This window comes from Cavia porcellus, unplaced genomic scaffold (assembly GCF_034190915.1).
Source record: "Cavia porcellus strain 051 isolate PalLab524CR breed Dunkin Hartley unplaced genomic scaffold, mCavPor4.1 scaffold_33, whole genome shotgun sequence".
Classification (NCBI taxonomy): Eukaryota; Metazoa; Chordata; class Mammalia; order Rodentia; family Caviidae; genus Cavia; species Cavia porcellus.
The window spans coordinates 22,237,567-22,254,283 of NW_026947516.1; the positions used below are offsets into that span (position 1 = coordinate 22,237,567).

Below are 16,717 nucleotides of genomic sequence, written 5' to 3' on the forward strand. Positions count from 1 at the left end.
GTATTCTTGTTTCAGCAAATACATATATTAAAGTAGACATTTATTTACTTCCCATCGGATTGAGTTGTAATATAAACAGAAGCCTATGGCTGTTTATAATTCCCGTAGTTTCACTTAATTTTTCTCATCCCTCTCCAATTTCTTTTCTTTATTTCTCTTAAACTAGGGCCTCCAGCAATCCCTGAGGGGAAAAATTGGCTGCTAGAGTTGCCAGGGAGAGGAAGAGAAGGAAGGAGGTGCAGGTGGTCAGGCAGTGGGAGGCATGCTCCATGCTGTCGCTTCCAGAAGAATTGGCCCTCTCTACTCCTGCCAGGCAGGAGTTGAAGTGACGTCAATCTCCCATTTTATACCGTCTCCTTGGCTTTTTTATTCCCTCCACCCCTCTGCCTACTACACACACAGGAGAAGGAGGTATCTGCAGAGAGATGTCTGCATGGTCATCAGGCTCCTCAAGCGATTCTGAGTCAGGGGGTGTAACAGGTACACTCTGAGACATGCTGTGCTAGTCATTACAGACAGGTGCAGCTCATGGCTGAATAGGAATTGCCTGGGGAGATGGTTAATAATACAAACTCCTGACCATCGTTCCTGGAGATTCTGATTCTGCAGTGCTGGGACACTACTTAAGACTTTAAAAAAAAAGAGCCCTAAATTATCCTGATGAGCAGCCCAGTTGGCCTGTGGTTTACTCTCTGGCTACTCAAAGTATAGTTCACAGACCATCTTCATTATCTTCATCCAGGAGCTTATTAGAAATGCACGATTTCAAGTGTCACCTATTAAATCAGGGCATGTATTTTAACAAGATCCTCAGATGATTCATATTGCATATTAAAGTTTGAGAACTGTTGCCTTACCCCTGTGCTATAGCCAAATTTTTCTCTGTGGGATTTAAGTAAAATATTGTGGCTTACCTGATTCCCATGCAGTTATCAGCTGGTGAGATTTTACAAAATATGCTGTAACTTATGGAAGCATCTTCAAAGAGAGGTGGTAAAGAGTCAGATCCTTCCAAGTTAAAGGAAACTTCACTGTTGTGAGTTGCCCTCTGCTTGGTTTTATGCATGAACTCTTCATGAAAGAAACAGACTTAGATGAATACTTTAGATTTAAAGTTAAAAAATGGATGATATTTTTCTCTTTGGACTGCTTTAACATCTCAGGCCTTAAATATAAAAGCTCTGGGTAAAAAAGTTGAAGACATCTGAGATAACGTTTGTATCAACTTATGCATTGCTGATGACCAACAACTAACAACTGTACTTCAGGAGAATGAAAACAGCAATTCTGTATTCATTTTAATCAATGCATTCATACCCCCCACAAGTTCCTGTGGAGACATTATTCAGAGGAAACTTTGGCTTTCTATGTTGTTTATGAAAGCATCTTCACTAGAATTGTGATCTACCTAGATTTGTTCCAGAAAAATAATCTTTAACAATCAACATATTGAGCATTCAAATTACTATTTCATAAAGGTATTATAAAGAAATATTTCCTTTTTTCCAATTTAAGAGAGGACATAGAATTCTTTCTCTATTTATTTAGTGGATGAAAGCTAAAATTTAAGAGAAGTTGTTTATGATAAGCTTATATTCAGGTCTCCATACCTTTCACTTCCGCGATGTTCTCTTTCATGGACTCCTTCTGTTCTGTACAGGTTTTAGAGCCTGTGACTTCTTTGTGCCCTCTTGTTCATTTCAAAACTTCCTGGATGATTCCCCAACCCTTCATAATATTTTTAGTGATTTCTTTTTTCTCTCCTTCCACAAAGGAATATTGAGAAGGGTCATTGTTTTAGATCTGCCCTTTCAACAAAATTCTAGGATAGTACCTCCCAGTGATTTCCACTTAAGCCAGAGCTGGGTCATATAATCACTCTTAGATGAAAGAGAATCTTGGAATTTTGCTATCTTTACTGCAAGTAGGTTTCTATAACCAGAAAGAAAGGCTAAGATTTATTTTAGGCAATTAGTTAGCAAGGTCCATGACCATCACTAAGTTGTAACTGACAAGATCTCACTATAAATATGAACAAAAACTTAAACAAAGGAATAAACATTGAATAGAATTTCAGGTCTTAGATACTGTGTGTTTAGCCTTTGCGTCTAGGGATGAAACTTTCTTATTGTCTATCAGCTCTCAGTATGCAGAATATCTGTCTGTTCTTTCTGGATATAATTTGGATCCTTCTTAGGTACGAAATCACAGACTCTACAGTGTGGGACTTCGGTCTCCTTATCTCATCCTCAAGAGTGCTCTGCTCTGCTTTGGAATGTAATGTTTGTAATTAGAGTCTGCAAAGTAGAAAGATCTTTACAAATACATGATTTTATTTTTAGAAGGTATTAGAATTGTTTTGTTAATTTGTGGGGCTTGTATTAGTTAATTATTTTTATCTGACTGAGATTCTAAAACAGTCCACACATGTTCCATTTTTAGAGTGATGACATTTATTTAAGGTAAGGGCTTAGTAAAATCAAATTCTTATAAAAATTCAGTTTTTATTAAGGATGCTGTCCTTTTTTTAAAAATCTGGATAGACCCTTCATCTGGCACTAATGTTTTCTCTGGGAGAGAGGAGCAGAGAGGAGAGAAGGATGATTGCCTTCCAGGTCTCATGTTCAGTGTTGAAAGAATTGGAATTAGACCCCTAAGGTGAGTGAATTTAGATATCTGCAGAAAACAGTAACTGTAATTGAAAGAGGGTACCTTGACTTAGTGCAGTTTTCTTACATGTTTTGTACATTCTTTGGCCTATTAGTCTGGTTTTCAATCTGAATATATAGTAAGTAACTTCATAAGGTCTTATAAATAAATAAATAAATCTGATTGTGGAGGGAAAGGGGAAAGAAGGTAATTGAAATGTGTTATGTACATATGCCAATTCCCTATAGTGAGTGTAAACATTATTTACTGCAAGCACATACTAATAAGAGTCAAAAGAAGTAAACAGACAAACAAACAAACAGACAACAAGAAAGAAAGACAGAAAAGAAAAGACAGTGAGCCCAAACATGGCCATTATGAAGCCAAGTTGGAAAAAAAATAAGATTGCTGACCAAGTCTAGAGACTGAGCACAAGATGAATTAGAGTTTTATCTTTCTTTCCTTGATCAGAGGTGAAAATGTGTAGACTGAAGGTGCTAAATTTTAACCACTAGGCCACCTGGGAATTTAGCACTGTGAAGAATAAACACAAAAATCTTTAGTGGTTCTAGGATAGATCAGAAGGGCTGAGGAGGCTTTGTGTGACCAAGCCAAAGTACTACATGGTTTCTTTGGATCTAGCCTCAGAGATCCCATTTCTATTCTTCTCTGGTAGTAGAAGAAGCTAGAACTTGACCTAGATTCAAGGAGAGGAGTTATAGGGCAGCCCCTTCTTGATGGAGGAATGTCAAATAATTTAAGGTCTTCAAACAAATAAGGAACCACTCTTTAAACATGCACTTGGAATTTGGGCTATTTTTTTAAGCTATAGCACCTCAGACAATAGAATCAGGTTCACTGAGATATACTTTTGGTCATTTACTAAACAGTGGGTGCCTACTTCATGGGATTCAAGTGAGGACTATATGAAATAAGCTTACATTGAAGATGTAGCACATTGCCCAGAACATAATCAGTGCTTACTACTGCTTGAGCCTAAATCTGAGGAATGTTTGGGGGTAATATTTAACCGAAATGGGGGTTATATTCTCAGGTGCAGAATCTGGTATTAAATGGAAAGCAGCATTGTGGTTTCAATAATGACACAGCTATTAAAGATATATGCCAGACACGTCTTCCTAGCCAAGGACATTTCTATTTCAAAACTTAGACATGCATCCAAAACCTACCAGACATGATGTTTCAGGTGATTATTGACCCAAGTGTTTTCTGAGTACATTCTCATTCATCAGCCATAAATAGCATACAGAACTGAACCTTTGAAAATCTCTTTGGATATGCTTGAGCTCTTCGTTTCTCTGTGTGTTTTGAATGTGTTTTATTTTTCCATTCTTATATCTATTAAGCTTCTTACAGCCTTAAAATATGGGGATTGAATTTACTTCTGATTTCCTGGATAAAGATGAACACTTTGTCCTTAGATGAAGCTCTTATTTTGAGATGTTTTTCTCTGAGAAAATCATTGTGGTTCCTTGGTACTGTACCATTTAGCTGACTTGGTGTGACAGTTTTAATTAATCAGTGAGAAGGATGAGCCTCCTGGGGAGGCTTTCAGGAGAGCTTGATATGACAGACAGCAGTTCCTGCTGAAATATCACACAAATCTCGCTCCAAGAACAGCAGTGATCACGGGTAATACATTTACCTACACAATGAAATTATTGAGAGGAACAGCTACAGTGGATAAGGGAGAATTCTCACAGTCTAACAAGTGACCATACTGATAAAAATAAAAATTAAGTATTTGCCAGCTAGCTTTCTGTGCATGAGGTTGTTGGGTTGTTTTCAGTTTAAGGGTTCAGCATGCTATGTTATGGATCATATCCTAGCAAAGTTCATTTTGGTAAGTGAAAAAATGAAAACTTAGGAATAGGATATGGAAATAATTTGATCATGAGATTCTAAAGTGGTTCATAAAATGTGATTTATTGTAACCATATATAACTGGTGCTTTTTGTTCCATAAACCACACTTCCTTTTACCTTCTTGTGATTTTATTCATAGCTGTGGTGACCATTTCCTGTGCATGCTGAAGAGTTCAGCCAAGTTCCTGAGGGAACACGCAACACCCTGGGAATATGGTGAGGAGTAGGGCATTGGAGTTGATGCCTCTGTCTGGTTGCAACTTTACAACAAAGGAGGACAGAGAGAATGCTTTCTGTGACACATTCTGGTCCATTTTCCAGGACTCCCTCAACAGAAATATTCTCTAGTTGCTCACAGCAGTAATAATTTCCTTGATTTTTTCCTTTCCTCCCTTACTCTGTCTGCTCCTTCACATCTGACCACTGGCCATCACCTCACAAATGAGCCACCTGCTTCACATCTCTGTTTCCTATTCTGCTTTGACAGAACCCCACATTACAATAACAGGTATTCTGAATGATTTAGACAGAAAATTTAGATATGCTCAGAGTAAGGATCTCCCTATTCCCACTTTGTTATCTATTGCCTTGCACTGATTGTTATGAGTACTGAGGTTCCTAAGCAAAGGACTCAAATAGTGCCCTCAAAGTGGGATGAACTTATCAGAAGGATGCCTGATGAACTGGGGTAGGGAATACAGTTCTGAGACAGAATTCACCTAAAGGAAGAAAGAGCTGACTATGATTCATTCATTTTTTAGTGGATAATTAGAGGAAAATTTGCTTTATTCTAGGTTACAGTTCTATATGCTATATTAGTGAGTAGAAGCAACAGAAACTCTTCACTCATGGAGCTTGTATTCTAGTGGATGAAGTCAGACAATCCAAAATTAAAATAAGAACTTTTAGGTTAAAAAAGTATATTAAAGATTAGGGCAGAATAAAGTAAGGAAGTTTAGCATACAAGCAGAGAGAGGCATAGTACTAACTTACTAAGGAGTGGTGTATTAGTCTGCTCGGGCTTGGTCTATGCACCTTTGTTTTCTTATTCAGTTCCTGGTGGACATTTTCTTCCTGGCTTGTATACAGCTGCTTTTTCCCTGTTTCCTCTGGTAAAAGAGATCTCGTGTCTTTTCCTCTTCTTATAAGAGCATTAATCCTATTAGACTAAAGCCCCTCTCTTACAACCTTATTAAATAATATTTGCCTTTTTACATTTTTTTATTTTAAAGAGATTAAGACAAAAGAGGACATAATAAAGCAGATCAGAACAGAATAGTGTAAGCAGAACAGTATTTTACCACAAGACAACCCTATATAACAGTAGCTACCATAATGTCTCTTTCTTTGAAATAGTTGATCATAACTTCATATACAATAGTATTAAACATAACAAAATAGTATAAGACCATTCAAGGGAATGAAAGTATTACAGGGCATTCAGAACCAAATAACAGAGAATGAACAATGGCTACTATATTATCTCATTTTCCACAGAAAATTTGTTTGTACTATCACACATAATGTTTGCATTTTTATATCTCCCATATTCAAATGAAATTACCTGGGAAGGTAAGGCTTCAATATATGAACTGGGGCCACAATTCAACTCCAACAAGAGGTTTGTGTAGGCATTTTTGATGAAGTGACATTTCAGTAAAAATATGAAGGAAGTAAACAACTTACACGTGTGAATACCTAGATAAGGAAAATTACATGAGAAGTAAATGACCAGTTCAAATATTTTGAAGAAGTATATAGCTGCTATACCAGAACTTTCAAGAAATAGTGAGAATGTCAAGATTACAACTACTGAATAAAACTAGCAATTACATTATATAGTTTGCTAAGGTTCAAGTAACCCATCTGTGGGTGTCATCTAACAAAGTGAAAACCGGAGATAAAGAAGTCATTTATGTCATACCTCTAGAAGGATTGGAAATCGTAGCAGGGACTGCAGTCATCAGTGAGATTGCTCAGCAAGACCAGATGAGGGGCCTAGTGTTAACGGATGATCAGCTCAGTAAATGAAAGGGTTTCATTGCAGATAGACTCAGACAGATGAGGGAGGATAGATAAAGAGTTTGGAAATATACCTTCATGTAGAGCAAAAATTGAAATCTGAAAAAAAGTAGCATTTCAAATTAGAAGAAATAATTTATAATGGTGTCAAAATACTTGGTTAACAATGTAGCAAAAAATTAATTTTGAGCTCTATTTAAATCCACATGAATTCAACATTTGAATACTTGAAGTCAAAACAGTTGTTGGAGAAGCTATAGGTATATGTCTTAGGCTATGAAAGACTTTCTAAGCATTATTTCAATGGCAAAAAATCAGAAAGAAAGGACTAAAACATTTGATCATAAAGACTTGAGGTTCCAAATGGCAAAAACATAATATTTGTAAAACTGGAAAAATATATTTGTAACATTCATGACCAAAAAGAGACTAAGATCCTTGGCATTTATACAATAAAAAAACTAATAAAAATGGATTAAGGCTGTAAATATTAATTTTGCTAATGAAACATATGAAACATTAAAGCACAAAACAAATGCACATTAAAATGATAAATCTTTACTGAGAATGGCGAGGATTAAAAAGATTGGAAGCACATAGTTTCCACTGTGATATAGGAAACAGGTAATTTTTGAATATACTGCTGGCTGTTACTGAATGAACTATTCTGAGAAATGCGGTAGTGTACATCATATTCATGTATATATTACTGAGCTCGAATATTCTACTTCTAATCACTTATCCCAAGGCAATAGTTCAATATATGTGTAAAGATATTTAAGCAAGAATATTTATTTTATGCTGTTTATGTAAAATCAAAGGAGGATAATTTAAATGTCTAAATATGAAATAGTTTAAATAATACAGATGTGACTAAGATGAAAGATATATAGTAATTAACATTAACAATAAAAAATGAAAAACAAGGAAAAAATTCTCTAAACAGCCTGTAAAGACGCTGAGATCTACTGTGGACAGCTATCCTATGGAAAGGTCAGGGTGGCCCCTAGGTTTTATCGCTGCTATTGCTGTTCTAATCACACTGCTACCTTTTCCCTCACAGTCTGTTAGAGGGTATTTTATGGATCCTATTTTTATATTTTTCATGCCATTTCCTCATCATTACTTTTTAATAATAATTTAGGGGCCTTTATATTTGTTCTCAGGTTTTAATCATAAGTCATTCATGTGTTATAATCTTAAAAAGCTTAGTGATGAAGCTATGCATTTCTTCTTTATACAATTATGACTAGAAGATATAGCTCACAAACCTATAGGTGTTCTGCATTCCCATGTATATACCAGAATAAAAAAAGTGATAAAATGATATGAGTGTTACTTCTGAGTGGCATCGCCATGTGTGATGAAAAAATGTTTTCTTTTAGCTTAGCAATATTATTTACTTAGTTTACAGTGAAGTTATATGACTTGAATGAAATATTTTAAAAGTCAAAATTTAGTTTATATTTTTAATTGCTCAGTTCTTATATCTGTAATAATGAGAAGTTTCTGGTATTTCCCAAATTAAGGCCTTCCCAAGCCTGATTTAATTTTTAAAACAGTATGTCAAGGATGTCTTGTGTTTATACAAATTTAGCATTTTCTTTGGCTGATTATTTGTATACACACATAGTTGTAAAGTCAATACAATTTAGCCAATACAACTTAATTGATTTTAGAACAGTTTTACCACTCCATATAAATTATCTGTACCTTTAGCAGTCAGTTCACATTTCCCCCAAGTTCTTTTACCTCTACACAGCTACTGTATAGATTTGACTATTCGGGATATCTGATGTTAATACAATCATATATTGTGTGATATTTTATGGGTAGAGTTTTTCATTTAGCACATTTTCAAAGTTCATCTATGTTAAAGCATTTATTAATATGGCATTCTCATTTATTGTTAAATTATATTGTATTATATAGATACACTATATTTTATCAGCCCACGGACCTTGGCTTGTTTGTACCTTTTGGATTTTATAAATAATGCTGATGTGAAAATTTGTGTTCCACTTTTTATCTGGAATACAGGCTATAGTTTGATTACTAGTTAAATCTCTTTCATGTTACATGTCTATATTTTGTATTTCTTTTTAAGTCTTTTTTTTTGTAGTTTGTGTTTTTCTGGGGATATAAGTTATCAAGTTGATTAGATATCATAGGCTTTTGATAAATACTTGAACATTAAAAGGAAGGACTGGAGGATAGTTGGAGGCTGTGTAGTAGGCCCAATGTCTCTTTTGTAACCTCTGAAATGTTTAACAAAGTGATCATACTTAGAAAATCTTTAATATGTCTTAATATTTTGGTGAATAGAACTAACAGCAACAACAAAAGGAGAAACAAAAACAGGAATAACAAAAAAGAGCGATCAAAATAATTTTAAGTTGGGATGAATTAATGAACAAGGCAGTCCTTGCCATATATTATGTGTTAAAGCTGGTGGTTCTGTTTGCTTAGTTGCTGGGCTAAAATCTGTACTCAACAGTGGCTCACACGAAGTGTACTTAGGATGCCAAAAATATCTCTATCTGATGTAAAAGAAGGAATTCAATTCTTAGGGAGATGGTAGTGTTGGATTATGCAATTGGCTTGTCCAACACATACTACGCCCCCTGAGATATCTTAGAAGACTTTTCCTTCATAATGGCAATAAAGTGGATCAGCATCCTTGAAAAGCACAGTGTTTATTTTCTGCAGGCAAGGGACCTTGATGGAAAATGAGATGGGGTGGCTGAGGCAGAGGCTGAGTAATGGCACTTAGTCAATAGAGGCCAATGGATATGGTTACCAGTCACAGGTAATGCTGACAGGAATAGAAGTCTTCTGCATTGGACCTTTGATTTCCCCAGAACTGGAGCTTTTCTGGAGGCTCTGTCCATAAGCAGGGTCAGGGTAGGTACAGTTAGTATCTACCTCGCATTAGGCTTCACTAGCCCAGCACTAAATTCCAGGGCAAAACTTTGTGTTTACCATACTGTCCTAATCCCCAGTAAACAAGGCCTTGTAATACGCTATGCTATCTGAGTTGAGATGGTGTTGGGGAAGGCACCTGAGTTGATGCTGAACTGGATTGTGCCTGAGTCTAACAGCATCAGGGACCTGCACAGTGTCAGGGGTACATGGAGACCCATAATGCAGCCAATGGTGACATGATGATACAGGCCTAAACGGAAGTTTGTCTCACTGTGGCACAGGTTTACGCCTGGCGCTGAGCAGTTCTACAGTCCCATCTGCAAGCACTGGCCTGGGATAGCTGTGTTACTCAATGTCAAAGGCTGGCCGTAGAGACATTCCCTTGCCCACTAAGGCTGGTGCTAAGCTGAGTTGCACCTGTATCTCGTAACTTTTGGGTCACAGTCTCAGAAGGAGCGTGATTATTCCCTGGTCTCACTCTAAGGCTAGACCTGATGGCACTGAAACTCAGGTGTTTCCTTCAGCTGGAAAGGTTTCTCTCAGATGTTTGAGCAGAACTAGCATCTCTGTGTCTGAGCTCTAGTCTGTGTTACTGGATCTTTAGTTTCTGTTGGGTTCCAGCCTTCCCTGCAGTAGGCCTGGCACCTGGCCCAGGGCTAGCTTTCATGCCCTGCTTCCCAGGGTCTGCTACCTGTCAGTAGGATCTCTGGGGCATTTTGCAGGACTGAAGCTCACCTCATTTAAGACCTGAAGTTAATTATCTCTCCCTCCCCCAAGTAGAAAGTGCTTGAGCCTCGGTGCTTGGAGTTCAGGGTAGGTGGATGATACTCATTCCTTCCTGTCTTCTTCAGTGTATTTCTTTTTTGTTTTAGCAATGTTTCATTTTGTTACAGGGTATACTGCACTATACAGTGTGGTCTTTCATCTGATTTCTTTGCCTCTTATTCTGATATTTTGGTGTGTGAATCCCTGTTCAACTTGAAAGGTCTGTGGAGAGCTGTAACTGGAAGATGTTACTCAGCAGCTACTTTGCTCTGCAACTTCCATTGGGGACCATTATTATTGCTGTTTGCCACACTTGTTCTTATATTTGATTTTTTTCAATTAAAAGTGAGGCTATTTTCATTCCATTTGCATTTCTTCTTCTGTGCATTGTCTTTTGACTATTTTACCATTATGTCTTAGGTTGATCTTAGCAATTTTTATGAACTCACTGCATGCTATAGATATTAACTTTATCATATTAGTTACAATTTTTTCTCATTTTTTTTCAATTTATATGCTCTAGGTAGCTTTCTTTGTCATTTTAAAAATTGCTTTTAAATTTAAGAAATCTTTCTTTAATTAAAAATCAGATGTCTAGCCTAATTTGTACACAGTTTGTTTAATCTTTTAATCTATTAGAAATTTTTCATATGATATAGTGATAATTCAATATAATTTATTTCCCTAGCTGTATCCTTACTCTACAAAAAAATCCATCCTTTGTCAATTGTTGTATGTACTCAATCATATGGTAAATATTAATGTTCTCTGAAGTTTATTCCTCTATCATTTGTTTTGCTTTACTGTACTCTTTAAAAATGTTTCTGCCAATGTCTTACTGTTTTAATTATTTGAGATTTATAAATAGTTTTAATATCTGGCAGAGAAAGCCCACTTTCATTTCTCTTCTTATTTGCCTATTTATTCTTTCAGATGAACTTCAGAAATGTATCATTAAATTAAGATTCATCCTCATGAGATTATGATTGAGATTGTATTACCTATAATCTGGGAAGAATAGACATTTTTATGAGGTTAAGCCTGCCCAATCAGGAACACAGTATTTAAGTATTCTTTTATTTCACTTAGTAAACGAATATATATCTCTCAAACATTCTTGCTATAAGTTATTTCTAGGTTATTTTTAAGGAAAGCTATTGCTGTTTCACTATATTTCTAGCTGCTTATTACTTGAACTATTGATAATTACCCTACTCTAGCCACTTTATTGAATGTGCTTCTTAATTTGAATAGCTTTCCCATTGATTTTCTTGCCTTAACTAGATATGCAATCTTAATGTCTGCAAATAATAGATTTTTTTCTGTTTGCCAATTGTCTTTTTTTAGTCTTACTGCATTGATAAGAAATTCTAGAACAATACTAAATAGAACTTGTCTGGTTTTTTAAGCAATAGCAAAGAGGTTTTATAACCAGAAATTCATTCCAATGTTCTAAATTTCAAGCTATCAGATATGTAATTTGGAAATATTTTCTTCAGTTCTATGAATTGTCTTTTTACTCTCTTGTTAATGTTTTTTGATACACAGAAGTTGTTAATCAGCTTTTATGAAGTCCAGTTTATCTCTTTTTACTTTGTTGCTTGAGCTTTTGTTGTTCTATTTAAGAAATCATTTCCAAATCCAATGCTCTGAAAACAACTCTATTTTTGCCCTAGGAATTTTATTGATTTGCATGTTAGCCTATATTTTGATCCACTTTTAACTAATTGCTGTATATAGTATAAGCTAAGAGCCCAAATTTGTTCTCTTATCCATGCATATCTAGTTTTCCTTGCATCTTCCTGACTTTTTAAGCATATTCTTTGGTCCACCTGTTTTTTTTGTTTTTTTGGTAACTGGGACCCAGTCTTGTGGCTCTAAAAGCATATATATGCTGGTGATTCCTGTATTATAAATGTAGTTTTGTTCTGTCCCTTTGAACTCCAGATTTGCTTATACAAGTTCTACATTATTTCTCCTCTAGAATACCAGATTCATAAATTGAATTCTACACTATGAATTTGGGCATTAAATCTCTTAATGTACTCAGAATTCAATGTAAGAACCTCTTCCTTATCCCAAACCTGCTCCTCCCCCAGTCTTTCTTATTACAGAAAATGCTACCACTGTTACCCCATTGCCTAGGCCCCCAACTCACGTTATTCTTATTTATATATATATATTCTATCAGAAAATTCAGTGGGCTTTATTTCCCAGATACATCTAAATGTTACCACTTCTCACACTACTGCCTCCTCCCTAATTTAAGCTCCCATCTTCTCTTCCCAGAATTATACAAGAGCTTCATAATGGTATGTCTCTATACACACCGTCAATCTTATAGTTGATTTTCTATACATCAGCTAGAATGGCTATTCAAAGCCTTTAATCAAATCACATTATTTTATTGTTCAAAACTCTTCAATGGCTTACTATCATAGTTAGATTGCAAAATATGTTTTTATTGTAGCCCCAGGGCCCAAGGTCCAGTTACTATTACGGTGTAGTATATTACTTCAAAGCTTTATGGCTTAAAATAACCATTTTAAGATGCTTTGGGAATGTCAGAAGGCCTTGACTGCTTGTTTTTGCTGTTCAGTATGGAGTCAGCTGAGGTTATGCAGTGGGATTCTGCTGACTGATTTGAAGGCTCTAAGACAATTTCATTGGCATGTCTCATTCCTTGGCAGGGTGGCTGGAAGACTGTGGCCAACTGGAACTCTTGACTACAATGCTTACATGCTGCTTCCCCAGCATAACAGTCTCAAGACAGTTGGACTTCTTGTTTTTTTATTTTTTTTTTTTGGTACAGGAAATCGAACTCATGACTGCGTGCTTGCAAGGCAGGAGCTTATGCCTCTGAGCTAAATCCCCAGCCCAGCCAGTTGGACTTCTTATGTGGCATGTGGTTTCCCTCAGACCGAGCACCCAAGAAACCAGACAGAAGCTATATGGGATTTTTATGATTACGATTCTAAAGGAATCTATTGTTACTTCACAGTACTCTAAGGAGAGGGAACTTAAACCCCACATTTTTTTAAAGTTAGGGTTTTACTATGTGGATCAGGCTGGTCTTGAATTCACTATGTAGCCCAGGCTGGGCTCAAACTCACAGCAATCCTCCTGCCTCAGCCTCCTAAATGCTGGGATTACAAGTGACACTCACCCAGTACACCCCACTTCTTGAAGGCAAGAGTGTCAAATAATTTGTGGTTATCAAAAAACCCTGATATATACCAGCATGAATCAGCTTCTATCTCCAGCTTCTTTCAGCCTTGTTCGCTGTGCTTGGGCCATACCAGAACACTTGGAACTCTCCTGCAACTCCCTCTTACATAGGGTTTTTACTATCGTTGCCTTCTCTGTCTTGAATGCTTTTCCTTCACTTCATTCATGTCTGTGCTTAAATGTTCCCTTCCTATTGAGCATTACTTGACCACCCTCTTTGACATGGTATTCTCTTCTCAACAACTCAATCTGTTTAACCTCTGTTACTTTACATTACAGACAGACTTAACCTTGTTATTACATTTGTTTTAGTTCTGTATAGTATTTCATTTGCCAGGATAGGGACTCTGTGAAGACAAGAATTTGAATATTCTCTTGTTTTCCCAGTACTTTGAGAAACACAGAATTGCTCCAACATGTTTGCTAAATAGATGGTTGAATTCACTTGCATGCTTTTCATTCATTCCTCTAATTCTTCTTTTCATTCCATTCTGAGGACAACATGGATTCTTTTCACTTGTTTTTCTTTGGAAGAAGTTTTCCCCCCCCACTGGTGGATGTACCTCAACTGTCAGGAATTTGATTTTCAAACCCACTTAATGTATCCATTTAACTTTTGGAAAATACTAGATTTGAGTTTCAGACTCTATTTAATTGGTATTTGGGGGTGTTCATTAGCTTGTGTATTTGTTTTTTTTTTTTTTTTTGTGCTTCCTTATATTAAACTCAGACTAGATTATAGCTTTGTGTTTTTCTAAGTACCAAAATGAAAACCTGAAGGTGATTTAAAAATTTCCAGTAGAAATGTATTTCCAAAATAAAGCCTTATAGAAATTGCTCACATACGACTATGCTAATCTCAGTTAAATTGATGAAGGTCGTGTTACAGCATATGCTTTCTCTTACCTGAAAAATCTTAGGAAAGAATGTGTATGTTTACATTGTATCTCTTTTTAAACAAAGATTTGCAGCAGAGTATACACACAATAGGATAAAATGAGCAAATTAGGGAAACAAAATCTAAAGTTTAAAAGATGAAGTAAATATTATCTCATATATTTACATTAAAAGATAAAAAATGAGAAGCTTATAATAAGAATTTGGAGAGGGGGATTACAAAAGTGCTATTTGGGTGTTTTGCTTGTAAGAGACAATTTTATATATATATATATATATATATATATATATATATATATGATTGTGTTATGATTTGGAGTAGACTGCTTGCTTTTATAGATTGTGTTATGATTTGGAGAAGACTGATTTAAAACCTGTTTGAGAAGTATAGAGAATTTCAATGGATTTTTAGTTATTATTATTTACTTATGTGGATCAGTTTTTTGTCTTTTTGAGACAGGGTCTCACTATGCAGTCAGGTTGGACTTGAGCTCACTTTGTAGTCCAGGATGGTCTCAAACTCACAATGATCCTCCTGCTTCAGCCTCCCAAGGGCTGGGATTATGAGTGCCACTAAACCCAGCATATGTGGATCAATTGACAACATTTTTGTTAGCTTTCTGGGAATTAGCAGGCTGAATTATTCTGAGTGCTAGTCCTAGATCCAATATTATTTTATTTTCCTGTGCCAAAATTTGACATTCTATTGTGCATCTTTATTTAGTGGCTGTTTCCTGCCTAATGTCTTGCTGTTCTTTTTATGGATTTGTTACCTCACAATGAATTTAATAAGTATAATCCAAGCTCTGGTGTACAAGCAAATAATTATAAGGCATACACCTGGTGGAAAGTGGTAAGCAACTACATTTATTGAGGATCATGGGAAATTGTGCTTAGGACAAGTCTGTGCAGACAAAAGATATGCATGAGTCAAGAAGTGGTATTGGGGGTGACAGGAAAGCAAAATCACTACACACAGTACACAGCACACAGCAGAGGTTCCAACAAAAGTAAGGCTTTTGGAATTCAAAGGGTGTACACCTCTGCCCAGGTGCCTCCTACTGTGCGTCTCTAGGTATGATTGACGCAATGATTGCTCTGTCATCTCAGGGGCTCTCAATGTGAATACCTATCCTGAAATTTACTCTGATCTTAAGTTAGGTATGGTGCTTATTCATTAACCTTTAATAAGGTTGGAGTAGGGTGAAGGTGACTGAAATCAAGGTTAAGAGATCCAACATGCATGTGCTCCTTCCTAGAGCATCAGATTTTTATGTGATTTTGGTTATGGGATTCTCCACCTCTCTTAGGATAATGAAAGGAGGAAGGCCCTTAGCAGTGCTGTTTAAAACTAAATGGGGAAAAGACATGACTTCCTCAACTCCGCTGTTTCTAACTGTACTAGGTAGAAGTATCATAGATATCAAAAGAATGTTCAATGAATAAATAATAGTGTGTTTGCAGTACATTCAATTCAACCACCATCTGTTTAATGTTAATATTTATGTTATGAGTCATAAATTCAAGTGCATCTATAGACCAAGAAGATATATCAGTTAAGCAAGGCAAGTGGGTGGATAATCAATTGCCAGAAAATAACTAAGTTTCTTTGATTTTACTGAAATATGAGATAACACACTAAACACAGATATACTAATGAGGATTATATTTTGCCCTGTGAATGAGGAAATGCAAAATGAAATATTAAAATACCGTATAATTAATTTTTGCTTTCTTTTTATTTAGGAGTGGAACAAAGATACCTCAACATCTGCAAAAACATGAAGCATTATTCCTTATATTTCACATTGTGAAGTATGGGTAGAATTCAAACTTGAAGCTTTCAATTGTAATATTTAATTTAATTTAAGTTACATAATGGAAAGAAGCTCTTTATAAACTGATAGTTCTTTTTGAATATGGATAAGATTGTTGTATAGTCTTATTTAAATAAATACATGCCATTATTTTCCTTTTAATAAATAATGCACTGATGTTCAACAACTGGAGCTCCCAATTCATACTCTCAATAGTACTTAAGGAAAATGAATTGAGAAGTGCTACCGTATTTCTTAGAATTCAGACCAAGAAAATATTTGGAATTTGGGATTCAATTTCATGTTGTAGGGAATGTTAATCCAGCAATAGCTTCCACTTCTTTTAATGAAAGAATGTAGTCTGCAATGAATTCACTTCTCAGAGATCCATTTTAGACAGATTAATGAGCAAAACAAATTGTTATGTTTGCTTATGCCATTACTGAGAAATATTCATTAGAAGGGTCATTATATTCAGTCTGTGATCCAATTTTTGCTGTTAAATTGAGATGGGGATTTTTCTTTGGT

General features: G+C 35.6%; 1 long non-coding RNA gene across 1 annotated transcript; it reads left to right on the top strand.

Moving 5' to 3' along the window:
- Nucleotides 1-890: 890 nt before the first annotated feature.
- Nucleotides 891-16,284, top strand: LOC134474545 (uncharacterized). The gene is made up of 4 exons (XR_010045387.1): nucleotides 891-1,036; nucleotides 2,544-2,658; nucleotides 4,675-4,751; nucleotides 16,119-16,284. It is a non-coding gene; the product is annotated as an uncharacterized LOC134474545 (long non-coding RNA).
- Nucleotides 16,285-16,717: the final 433 nt, after the last annotated feature.